Genomic DNA, 13864 nt, shown 5'->3' with positions numbered 1-13864 from the left:
TACACATTTGTCAGGAGGAATATGATCATGTGACTTAAGAACTGAAGGGTTAGTCAATTGTTGTACCTGTCCTGCGGGGCTCAAATGCATGCAAATTATGCATATGGCGTTTCCAAAAGGTGGACAATTCTGCATGCATACATACATGAAACAGATGCTCACTGGCAGCTGTAACTTTTATTTTTTATTTTTCTGCCTGGGGGAGTGATTTTTGCTTGGGAGAAATCAATTCCTACTAAATGTGGGGCTGTTCCTTGGAGATTAATTAGGAAAGCAATCACTCAAATTTACAACAGGTTCGGAAAACACATCACTTACAAGTTGAGAGGTGTTAATGACTTTTGGACGGTACTACACCCAAGAAGACCCACAATCCTGCTATCAACCATAAGCCTGTGAATGTGGCAATTGCGCCAAACAGTGGGAATTTCTGCATTCTTTCGTAAACATTTCAAACGTAAAATTCCATCAATCTGGAATTTATATTCTGAACTCGCTGTTTGAGCATGTAAGATCAACTTAGGTGTGCAAAAATGTTTATGAAGCAGATCTTCAGGGTTTGCGCTTTTCTCCATGCTCTGAAGCCCGGTGCCAAACCCTTTGTGGTTGTGCTATATATAGAACTAGGCACGCCTATAGTACTCGGACAAATAAAAGGCGTGAATAAACATGTGCAAAAAGCAGGTCATGCCTACCTACAACACCATTCTCTGTTCTAGGGTCTGGCGAGTAATATGAGCAAGACCTAAAAAATTGTAAGGGGGCTAGAAAACTGTTATCGCAGTACAGGAGGATGGATTAGGAGAGCGTGAGAGCGGCATCAAGGATAAGGAAAGCCATGAAGAATGAAATGAATCAAAATAGTCAAATGGGAGGAGTGGTACAAAAGAGAAAGAACGAAATAAAGCCAGAAGGATAGCTAGGGCAGCAGAAATTAGAGACAGGGCTAAGGAGTGAGTGCAAAAGAAGGAACATAAGAGGGAGGATTGAATTCTGGAAGAAAACAGAGAAAAATTGAATAAAAGTGACATGAAAGATCATAAGAATATAAGAAAAAAGAGGGGCCAGAGAGAAGAAATCAATTTAACAAAGAAGCAGAACAACTAGAGAATAGTAAGCCAGGCTCTTCTCAAACTGGTGCATTCTTTCCCACTCTGGACTCCCAGGAACCCTCAGCAATACACTCTAGTTTGCTGTGGTGGTTTCACAGAGCATCAACAGACTTATCCATGGCACTGTGCCACAGAGAACCCAAAATTACACAGAGGTAAAAATACGGCACTGTGAATGGCAGCCGAATTTTATTTTCTACTACTCACTGCTTGAAAATCTTTAATAGGTCAAGGATTGTCCTGAGGACAAAAGGAATAGCCAGGAAGACACCCATGGTAGTGTCAAGTTTTTCTACTACACGGTTCCGTCATTTAGAAAGTTTTCCTCGATAACCCACAAGCCACTGCCTTGAAATCAAAAAGAACCTTCCATCGAAAACAAGAAAGTTTTTCCGTGGATCAAGGTCTTGACCATGTACCATTTAATACAAATTATGGTCTGCTTGGCTTATCGATGGGAGGGGTAACACCTTACTATAAGACTGTACCCTTATAGCCTGCTGCCGAGGGCCAAACCAGTTGTTTAAGGCCCTAAACCAGTTACAGGCCCGAGCCTTAGGCCAGGGCTTATAACGTAGGAGAGGCCTTTACAACCGGTATAGCCCGAGGCAGAATGGCTATTAGAACATTCCATCCACTCAAAATAGAATGTTCTGAATTAAAAAGGGAAAAACATTAAGACAAACATTGGAATGTTGGAGCTCCGGGCTTATACTATCCATTATAAGCCCGGAGCTACTCCGTTGTCTTCAATGGAGCTCCCAACATAAAGGTTCTAATATAGGCTTAGAGCCCACTGTAGTGGGCTCTACCGGCCATTAAAGGCCCAAGCTAAAGGCAAAGGTCTTTAACAAGGAAATGGGCCTTTTGAATGCCGGTAGAGCCAGCTACGGAGGTTATTAGAATATTCCGCCCCTAGAGGGCAGAATGTTCTAATTTGTAAAACAAAGGCCTCACAGTCCCCGAGTGATTGAGATCCCCCGAGCTCCCTGAGGCCTTTGTTCCCAGCAACAGCTGTCAGCAAACATTGGAATGTTGGAGCGCAATTAGAAGCCCAGAGCACTATATTGTTTTCAATGGAGCTCCCAACATTCTAATGTTCTACTTCCTGTTTTAGTATGCACAATATTACATAAACATGGAGATCCATTACTCCTGCTCATTACTGTTTGAAGGACAGGGACAGTACCTGCATCATTCAAACACAGCTGAATGAGTGGTCGCATTATTTTCTATCATGATTTGAAATCACAATCTTCGTTACATTTCCAATGATATATGAAATATGAATACAATACCAGAAGCACGAAGATAGTGCAACATTTGTTGAGTTAATAAAAATGTATAACAATACAAGCTACTTGAGCTCCCCTCCAGAGGCAATGTGGCCTGGTTAGTCAGGATGAATTGTTCCTATTGGAGCAGGACCAAAAATAATCCTTTATAGGTTCTGGAGTAGGGTGCTACTTGCCGAAAAAGCGCTTCAACACCCCATCAAGGGTAGCAAGCGCTATATAAATGCAAACGTTTTTCACGCTTCTCTCCCTGCACTATCCTTCCCAATCCAAATAACTGGCTAACATATCCACCACTCAAATTACTATCATATTTTCACTATACTAATTCACCACTAATCCTTTCTGTGTTCCAAAGTAGCATGCTACTCGACGAAAAAGTCCTTTAACACCCCACTACAGGTAGCAAGTGCTATATAAATGCAAACCTGTTTCCCGCTTCTATCCCTCCACTATCCTTCTCAATCCAAATAACTAACTAACATACCCATCACTCAAATTACTTTCATATTTTCACTATACTAATTCAACACTAATCCTTTATGGGTTCCGGAGTAGCGTGCTACTCGCCAAAAAAGTGATTAGACACCTCATCAGGGGTAGTAAGCGCTATATAAATGTAATTATAATACAATACAATACAATAAAATACATATTGTTGGTCTGCATCGGCAGTGGCACACTGAGCAATCAATGATGGACTATTGTGACGTGGAGTAAATACCATTGGCTGGCATTAGCTCAAGCGTTGAGACAATGTGAAATGGGGCTTGGCGCACAGTAAAGTTATGACGAAGGTGAATATTTTTCACAGGTAGAGGTATTTTTCAGGTGCTCCGCAGGTGTCGCATCCGTTCAGTGCGACTTCGAATGACTAGGTATAAAGTGTGCTACAGCAGTGTAGGCACATCCCTGTGTGGAGCACACTGGTGTGGTCTCAGGCACCCTGTGCCGTAGAGTTCCAATTGAGTGTTCAACAAGAAAAATGATTTTTCAAACGTAGTTTATTCCATAAAGTTCATATTTTTTCATATGGTCTGAAGGAATGACGTTAATGTCATAGTATTATGCAGTGCTCCGATGCATTTCGGACGTTCTGTCAGACAGAACGTCCGAAATGCATCGGAGCACTGCATAATACCATGACATTAACGTCATTCCTTCAGACCATATGAAAAAATATGAACTTTATGGAATAAACTACGTTTGAAAAATCATTTTTCTTGTTGAACACTCAATTGGAACTCTACGGCACAGGGTGCCTGAGACCACACCAGTGTGCTCCACACAGGGATGTGCCTACACTGCTGTAGCACACTTTATACCTATTAGCTCAAGCGTTCCCACCCATCATTATATTGTTATTAATAGTGCAGTAAAATTACAACTCTGCGGCTATAACAATTGTGATAAAACAACATATCAATGCCCTGATGTGACACAACAACTGCAAAGTGGCTCAGTGAGCTAGATGCTCATTACTCAATAAGGCCAACTCTGCCTTCCATCCTTCCGAGGCCAGTGAACAGACTGCCATTAGAAAGGGACGATGACAGCACTTTGTTTTTTTTTCCATAGTGCATAGAAATGCCAGAAAGGTGGTATAAAAGGCTACCAAAAGAACAACTTATTAATATAACAACATTCCAATTGCACCAATTTTGATTGAAAAGGGTCACTAAACACTGAAGCCGTATTAAGGCCCAAAACTCTATGGATTTTGAGAGAGTTAAGCAAAAAGAGTACCATTCTATATAGTCCTTTCTCTTACAGTCAAAATTGTGCAGAGAGCCATCACAAGTGCTAGTTTTCAAGGATGATGTTGGTTTCTTTGATAAGAGAAGGGGTGAGAAGGCCATTCTACGAATGAAGGAACATTTTAAAGTTAAGCTAGAGTTACATCAAATGCAGCTGTTCTCCTGTTCCTAAGAGAGGATTCAAATAAAAGCATGGCTGACAGGAAGTGTAGGTACAAACGTGTTTAGGACCTGCCCATACTGTGGACGTAAAGCAAGCGCCTGTAGGTCGGGGAAGGGGGTGCCCCATTCAACCAAGAGCAATGAATATCCATGGGATAATGGAGACCAAGGGGCCCCTTTTTAGGTCTCGGCTAGCGAAGGCTGCGCTCGGGTACAGGGTTTAACCTTCACCCCCACTTCGGGACTGCTGCAAGCCCAGACAGCCCGACTCTGTCCTGGGTAAGGAGAGAAGTTGGGTGAAGGCCTGAAATCTGAATTTCCCTTCTAGCAACAAAGCACAAACACACAATACAACAAATTAAACAGGACTTTGCTTGCCCAACAATGCTTGAAATGGAAATATAGAAGTGCGGGCATTCCTTGTACCAGAGTGCCGGTTATCTGCTGAGAACAACTACAACTCTGCCATTAAAAGGCACTGCAGCAGTGCTGAGAAGTGCTGGTACTGTCAATTCAGAATTAAAGAAGTACTGGTACTGAGTACCTTCCCATTTAAAGCACTGCCTGCCCACCAATCTAACGCAGACCAAGCATGTCATGTAGTTCAGTGTCAGTGAGCCGTCATCATGCAAAACAATAATCAAAATTCAGCCCAAAAAATAAAACCCGAACACATTCATAGAGGCTGCATATGAGTGCAAAACTGTACAGATAAGAAAGGTACAAGGATTTCACAGTGCACCCAACAGTACCCACTAGTAAAGAACCAAACACATCCAACTGAACATATGACAACACTGAGAACCCATCTAAACTGCTTGGATATTCCATATATTTGGAATCATTACGCTCAAAAACCATATATCTATAAATAAACAGTCACAACTGCCAGAAGAACACATTAGCCAGAACAACAGAGACCCACACAACACAGATCAAAAATTCTCTAAGGTTGGACCTCACCATGCTCACAATAGCATAACACTTCATAGAACACTATATGACTACATGATTACCAAATAACACACTAAACCAACACTCGCCCAAAACCCCACAAGTGAACTGGCTAACATGACACCATACGCTCAAGTACCTCAGATGCAAACTTCATATCAGGCCACATCGATACCTATCTTCCCATATGGCTCGTACCAAGTTAGTGAAGATCGCTGTATGCATAAACCGAATGCCACCAACCATCAGAACACCAATGCAAACAAACATACATGCAAGTGCCACACAACTGAAGATCCAACTCAATCAGAAAACAGACTCAAGTATGTGATGGAATGCTTCAGACCAATGTGTGAAAATACTGAACTCTGGGTGTAGCAGTGGTTAATTTGAGCCTGTGGTTTCCGGTGCTCGGCACCGGCACTTGTTTGTCTACACCATTACTTGTGACAGTCTCTCACAAGGTGGATATGTCTTGCTACCACAACAGTTAATTATTAATTTAGTATACATACAAAATTACTATTACCTGACGCAAAAGCCATTCTCATAGCTTTGGGGGCCTGGAATAGGCCAAAATGTCCCGCTTGTAGGAGTGTGATGGTTAATAGTTGTCTTGTTGCTATCACTGGCAGCATGGCAGGGGCAATGTGTGGGGCAACCTGCAGTTGCCTCCTGGAGAGAGCCCTGGCACTTTATTTTTTTTTTAAATTAGGCACTGGGGCGTAGCCATCACTAGCAAAGCAAGTCGAGGGCACTGAGTTCCAACAGATGTGAGGGGGTGCAACTGCACACCAGTTACAGCTGTTTAACTACGCTTAAGTGGTGGGAGTAGGCAGGATCCTGAACAGCACTAGGGCCCAAGCCAATCAATCACCATTGCTGCCCTTTATCAATACAGCACTAAACAAATCTCTCTCATGGAACACTATAATTTGTGCCAAAAATCACAAATATCCTGCTAAAACCACCAATCCCGCTGGCAGAAAGCATATCAATGGCATGCTCATGGTCTGACTTACATTACAATATTACAATACAAGACACCCCTCATTACCAGTAGCGTAGCAAGGATGTCGAGAGTCCTGGTGCAAGCAATGAAAACGGCCCATTTGACTGCTGTCAAGTTACTAAAATACAGAAGATGTCAGGGTTCAATACCTCTGCTATCAGTCCCTAGATTCAAGAGGAAGAAACACGGTGGTCTTAGGTTCTCCTTCTTAGCCCCTTCCTTCTGGAACGCCCTTCCCCTCTCTCTAAGGTTGTCCCTCCCCTACACTAGGTTTAGATCTCTCCTTAAAACTTTTCTGTTTACTGAAGCTTACAATTAGTCCTGACCCTCACCTTTTTCTTTCTTTTCTCTGTTTCCTCAGCACAAGCGCCAAGAAACCTTCAGGTGTTAGTTGCGCTATAATTTTTTTTAACATAACATAACATAACAACCCCCCCCCCATACAACCCGGACTCGGGGCCTGGGTGCAACTGCACCTGCTGCGCCAGGGGCACCACTGCTCATTACACTTTAGGGTTGAGAGTGTTCCATGATATGACAAAGCTCTCTGGCTCAATGGAGCCAGATTCCACACTATTAAAAGTACCCCACACTTTGACTCAACAGTTTTTACTGCCAGTGCGCCTGCATGCCAGAGGCTTTGTGTGCACTCAGGACATTGTGTGCCAGCGCAGCTGCGGCTGCCTTTCCCCCCTCGCTTTGTACCCCCCCCTTGAAGTAAACTGGCTCTAAAAAGAGCTGGCTGTGACGTCGTGCCGTGTGACGCCATCGGCACGTCCATAACGTAAGGGTCATGTGACCCCTGTTTAATAAAAGCACTGGGACGCGCAAACGTACGCCAGTAAGGCGACGGAGGAGCGCTTCCATCTGCGCCCTGGGCCGCCCGCACAAAGCGCGCCTCCAGTGGGCCCCGGCGGCGGCCATTAAGCCATTAGCCGGATTCCTGGGGACGGCCCAGACCCCTGGCAGCACGCCGCACAATGGAGGCATTCACGGCCGCGCTGCGTGCCAGGGGACTCGCAAACAAACAATGGGAGAGGGCCGAACGCCAACACAGAAGGACGACAAAGAGACGAAAATAAAGCTCCGCGCCGTCGTCATTGATAAGGCCGCAGGGCATTTGCATCAAAATGGCGAAGCGCCCGTGTTTAAAAAGTCACATTCGAGCCGCTGCGGGCATCTGTTCAAGCACAGCTTTAATTGCTTTCAGTGCAGCGAAGCGGGCGAGCATAAAACACACGTGTCCAGCACAAGAGGCTGCTGCAGCCGGGCAGGGGAGGCTGGAATAAAGCGAGAACTGCAACATTTAAGAGCTCTGTGAAAACGTGGAATTATGGTGTGTCATAGAAAACCTTTCAAAAGGGGGCAACATGCACTCCACAAGCCGAGCATGTAATACTTTTCATGGAATATATTGTCAAATTAAGCTAAATATGACTAAATTACTCTGACATCCGAATTCATTAGAACTTGAATTATCCATACAGAAAGTGAAAGCTAATAACGACCTGAAAAGAAAGCTTTCAGATAATTTTGTGGATGCTGCAGAATTCTTGTCAACCTGTTGCACCACCAGGCATCCTTATGAAAAGCTATTGCACAAACAAGAAACCGCAAAACTATGCAGCACTTGTAAAATAATGAGGGATGCGAACACATTGTCATTGTAGTACTGTATTTCAGTGAAAGCCTATCTTCCTACAACACGACTACAGGCATTTGTAGTGTCACCAAAGCCGTAACACTGGTTCGACAACCGTACAAGTTTTGAAAGGTCTGCCTTGTTCCTTAAAATGTATTGAGTCTCTTGCTAACCAAGCATCCATTCTACCTTGTTTTATCAGCCAGTGACAAACACGATCTATTAGTATTGTGCATTGCATTAAATAAAAAATGCTCAATGAATAGGGTGGATAAGCCCTTAAAATGGGATCAGACATATTGTAAACTAGATGTTAGTCGGTTTCCAACCCAACGCCAAGCTCTCAAAACAATTTTCAATAGTACCATTTACACCATTGTTGTGCCGCTCTTCAGTTCTCTTAGTCCATTTATAGGGGCCTCTCCATCCCTGATTACCAATTATCTCCCCGCATCCATTAATCCATTCCCAGCCTGGGCCGCCTTCCATTCACCCCCAACATTTCACAATCATGATCCTAATCACAAACACCTGCCCCAAGAACTGCATCCAAGTTCTTAATAATCCATACATTTTTAGGCACTAAGTCTACTCGCTTCTTTGTAGGAAGATGGCCAGCTGGCGGGAGTGAAACCAGCTCGCTGTGATAGCTCTGCATGGTAATATCTTCACTGGCACAATAGGGGTGTCAATACAAGTGCACGCGACACCAACCATGCTGTCTGACCTGCCGCAGAAACTGAATGCCCAATGTTATTTTTTATTAACCCAATGATTGCTCAGACCACTGACTGGCAAACAGGGGTTGAGGAGAAAATTGAAGGAAGAAGAGTCAATGAGAATTAGGAGAGTTGTGCAGCACCACATCACAGTCACAAAACTGAGCTGGAATTTGGATCGTTGTCTTTGATACTTTTGTTGATGCATGAAAGCGTACCATAACCTTGTAGTGCTAGAAGAGAGTCGAAGGAGTCTTGTTGGCTGTGGAGAGATGAAAAAGACAAACAGCAGCTTTTGCATGGGGACTTGGAGCTTGGGGGACTGGAGAACTCCCTTTTAACAAAGAGGCATGACATTCCAAAAGCTCACACAGAGTCCAGAAAAGAGTTCTGCCCCTCTAAGAGACTTCCAGCCCATCACTGTGGCACCCTTCACGAGGGAGGTGAAAGAAAGTTGTCACCTGGAAGTGCTCAGGAATCTCGGGTCAAAACGTCCAAGTCAGGGTGGTAAAAAATGGACAATACTCCCTAAAAGAGAGAAATGCTTCTCGCATACTTTTATGGGAACTTATAGATTAGATACAAGGATGGTCCAAACTTTGGGACGCAAGGTGCTTCTCAGGAGTGGGGTCCTTGAAGAATTCAAGGAAAGAGCGATAGATAAATGTGGCCATAAGTGACTTGCACATATTCCAGAGTTAGAGCAGATGAGTCGGGTTTCCAGGCTTGACTGTATGAGGGACAAAAAGAAAATCTTATACAGACATTTAACGAGTTTGGCGGTTAGAAACGTAGTCCTCGAGCTTAGTATATGATAAAAATGTTACACTATGGACTGGCTATGTGGTAAGTCCTCCTAGAATGCCATAGTGCAAAAGAATGGTGTAGCCAAAAAAGTTTAGAAATATGGCTCTAAAATGACAAGAAACGTGTCTCAGCAGTGACCAATCACGAAAAGGCGGTTTAAGGGTACTTACCACAGAATGTTAGAATATGCAGAGCAATAAGGAAACGACTGGAAAGACGGAGTAAAAACGCCTTTGTGAAAGCCAAAGAATACTTACATATTTTTAATTTAACAGATCTCTTGATCTGCGAGGCCAAATTGGTTTGTGAGGAGAATCTTTTTGTGAACATGCGGCAGGCCAGGCCAGGCCTCAGGAGGCAGTTACTCTGAACAAGTGACCGCACTCGCTTCATCACCGCCCCAGAATCACCCCTGCATAATGGGCATCATTTAAAAATCAATGCGTTCTATAATAGGCATCCAAAGCAGCCGTCTCTGGGGACTTAGCTATTTGAGCTCTAATTTTTCAGCCAAGCACAAGCCCAGTGACCTGGTTCTTCAGTAATTTTCACACATTTCAAGTATTTTTTGTGGGGATGCACAGCCCTCATCCCCCGCCGTGCAGTAACATAGCGAAGATAGTAATAGCGCTCTAGCAAAATGCCTGATTATAGAGACTGCACTGATGCAATGCAATTTTGCACTGACTTTTGCACCATATAATCAATACAAAAAAACATTATTCACCAGTTTTTGTGCAAAATGTCAGAACAAACGTGCATTGTACCAGAGCAATCTATATAATATGTAAATGTCGAAGCAACCGTATTCTGGCACATTCTGGCTTGTGGTGCATTTGTCTGAGAAAAGCAAAGGTATTTTAAGATCATTTATGTTTTCTAGACCCACTGAGTGATCTACATTTATAAAAAAGCAACTTAGAGTGTATAAAATACAGATCTTGGGTCCTACCGAAACTGGTGTACAAGTCTAACCCTTAAATGTGTGCACAGATTTATAGTCCTTCGAACATAGCTTCCATCTTGCAGCCAGGCAATGCTAGCATTATTCGTCTATGCATGCAGAAGCACGGTGTGATGGTGGATGTACTGTTGGCATGCCTGCCAGCCAATCCTCTGAATGTGATCTTTGTGCATTTGGCATCAAAAACGTAGTGTTGATGAATTAAACTAGCAAAGGGAGCAACACAAGACCCAACTGTTGTAAGGAAGTGCAAGGGCACAGACTTGAACTTATGTTAGCAAAAAAGCCCCCAAATGCTACTTGCCAGTAATGCGACTCAAAAGAGGATTTTATCCTTGGGGTGAACGCAGGATGGCCTCCGTCATGTGCAACACTTCCTCTCAAATATGAGGGAGGGGAGGAGTGAGGGACTGACTGCCGTATGGAAACATGAATCGCAGTTGGTTTATATTTAAAAAGACGCTGTCCTCAAAGCTGGGTTGTACCAGGGCTCGAGTTGGGGTACCACGCGGGTGGACGGCGTCCCCCCACTTATTTTACCAGGAGCTCGATAACTGGAGAAAATTGAGCCACACATTCACTCTTTGGCCTCTCTGGGGCGGGATAGGAGCAAATTCAGAACGCTGCTCATGCCCTGGCATCTCTGATGCAATCGCATCTAAGGGGTGAGCAAGAGGAGGCAATGAGTCTGATGGTGCAAGCCACCTTTCGTGACGTCACTTCCTGTTGTGACGTCAGCGTCCCCCCACTTCTTTTTTAGGACTTGTGTCCTGGTTGTAACTATGAGGTTTCAATCCATTATGAATACTTTACTTACAGGTGTAGGGTGGAAATGGTCCTGTACTCACTGAGCCTTGGCCCAACGGTAAATCCAGCTGACTTCAGAAGTAAAGGTAGGACACTATCTGCAAAGGAGGTTGTAGCTACCAAATACATTTGTGGAAGGGAAATAGTGCTCTAGAAGCTGCACTGTAGTTATCATTAGTGAGGCACATGCACTGGAACCCAGGGTGAGTGGCCCAAAGTACCCCTATTACAACTGTCTTCAGGAAGGAAGGAAATTCATTTTCTAAACTTGCATTAGGGCCCATGACACTTGGCAAACCAATGGTATTTTCTATATAAAGGGAACGCATAAGATGTGTGAGAGGAACGAGAGCATGGGTAATCAATAGAAGCGTCAAATGCAACACATAAGGATGCTTTTAACGTAAAGGTTGGTTGCACAGTTGACCGAATGAACCAGAGACAGGATTCAAAGAGATCTGGGGCCCACCTAAAGCGCAAATACGTCCAATGCAATAAAGACTGCATCAGACAGCATGTAGGGTCTGCAGTCAGAAATGGCGGTTCTAGTTTGCCATTACCAGGCACCAGCTTCCGGGCATGAACTCCAGACAGGGCGAGATTAGCATCGACAGACATCATTAAAATACCAGGAGCGGCCTAATTTGTCTGCAGGGATCTACTTTAGAAGCACCGGTGGAGGCAAGGTCTGAGCCATTACCACACCTGACAATCACCACCTCGCCTGTTTGATCCCCGTCCGCACAATGACGAGCCAGCAAGATGGAGGCAATAAAGACGGGCTTCAAACAGAAACTAGCTATGGGGCTCTGGTAAACACAACCTGAAGACATGTAATTATAGTGAAAAGCAGTAACTGGCGGGAAGGCAGGTCCCTTGATGCGTCTCGAGCGGCTAGTTCCTTCGGTTCAAAAAGAAAGTTTGTCTGCGCCACGCCCGAGTCTGGTGAGGGCTCGACCGGCTCAAAGCACAAAACTGGTCGGCAAAGGATAGCCTGGGGGTGTGGGATTCGATATAGCGTTTCATCTTACGAGCTTTGGGCAGCGCCGAGGCACTCGCGAAGAAGGCATCTACACAGAGTTAAATGTATTAACTTTTAAGCACTTATAACCAGAGGCTGAAATGGAATTAAACAAGTGTATGTACTCATTGCCCCAGAGTAGCTGTGTGCTACTGAGAGGTGGCGGGCCTCTACTAATTAAAGTATTGAGTCTTTGCTGACAAGTGCAAGTACTGTCCCTTTAAATTGACAGAAGTGCAGGTACTATGTACCAGTGTGTAACTAGCATTGAAAGCATTGTTCGCATGTGAGTGAGACACAACCACTTACGTGTCATGTTAAGAGGCGAAGGAATCAATAGTGCAGTGGCACCAGGGCCAGTGGGAGACCCACAGCACCACAATTCTAGCTTTTTAAACCAGCTGATTCAGGGGGCAGTTTTTTTTTCTTTGCAGGTGGTCATTGGTTCTGTTTGCAGGAGGGTTCGCCTATTTAGGGGTTTCGTACAGGACAAACATGCCCAGAGTCGTTTCACGGGCTCTGGAACATACAGAAAATAGGAAATGCCTGTCCAGAGGTGGCCCACGAGGGCATGAACCATGCAACACTTCCTGGATTTTATGGGTGTCAAAGTAAGTTCCAGAGGGCAGGACCTGTGCTAGATTTCATTTTATTAACAGAAGTCAAAACTTGCATCCAATTAGAACGGAACTCCTTTATGTGGACTGTCGTTATCTTGTCAATCTGGCATGGATGAGGTCCCCTGGACTTACGTTGGACTTCCCCAAGGTAAATCATTCCAGTGGAGATCAGGCGCGGCCCGTGCAGGTAAGAGCGGTGGAGCGAGATTAGACAGATGAGAAAAAATTAATGATGTATTTAATTTTCCCTCTGCGCTGTCTGTCGAATACCACCCCCCACCCAGCCCCCACCGCTCTTACCTTCATGGGACGCTCCTGTTGGAGATGCATTTTATGTCAATTTAACCACAAGGCATTTGTCATGGCTCTGGAAAACCTGGACCAGTGTTGGACTCCATTGCAATAGGACATCCAAGGTTATAGTAAACAATGGGATCATCCTGCATCACAAGGTGCATGCAGGGGAGTTCTTAATTTGCAAAGGAACAAGTGATGAGGCACAAAGTTTCACCAGAAGCTTGCAGCTTGGGCTACTGTATGTTGGCGTGCCAAATACCAAGGCCGCTTAGTCTTGATTCCACCTCATGCTTCCGTAATCTCCCACATGACACTCCCTGCCCATTTATCGCACTCTTTCAGATTCCTGCCTTCTCCGTTTGTCCCATTATCTTTTTCCTCTCTTTCTCTTGCTCTTTTTTCCCCCACCCTTTTGTGTTTTTTTCATTTTCTTGCTCTGGGTCAAAACCGGATGAGGAAAAATAAGTGCCAATCCCCAAAATGAGTGCTGGTGGGCCCAACCTGAAACTCCTAGCTCAAATTAAGCATGGATGTAGGATAAAATAAATATGCGGCTAGACCCTAGCCTTTTCATTACTTTTCAAACACCAATAGGGAAAGTCTTTCAGGGTCCCGCCCTATCGCGCAGTATTGGAGGCATGCTGGAAATGCCGGGGTGAGGCTGGCAGCAGTGGAAAATTTAACACAACAGTGTA

General features: G+C 44.4%; 1 protein-coding gene across 1 annotated transcript in view; it reads right to left on the bottom strand.

Moving 5' to 3' along the window:
- Window positions 1–13864, bottom strand: part of LOC144818837 (ras-GEF domain-containing family member 1B) — a 99656-nt gene that overhangs the window by 58460 nt on the left and 27332 nt on the right. The gene's annotated exons all lie outside the window — the stretch shown is intronic.

Source organism: Lissotriton helveticus, chromosome 2_1 (assembly GCF_964261635.1).
Source record: "Lissotriton helveticus chromosome 2_1, aLisHel1.1, whole genome shotgun sequence".
NCBI lineage: Eukaryota > Metazoa > Chordata > Amphibia > Caudata > Salamandridae > Lissotriton > Lissotriton helveticus.
Note: the sequence above shows the minus strand (reverse complement) of the source record. Positions and strands in the feature narration are given on the sequence as shown.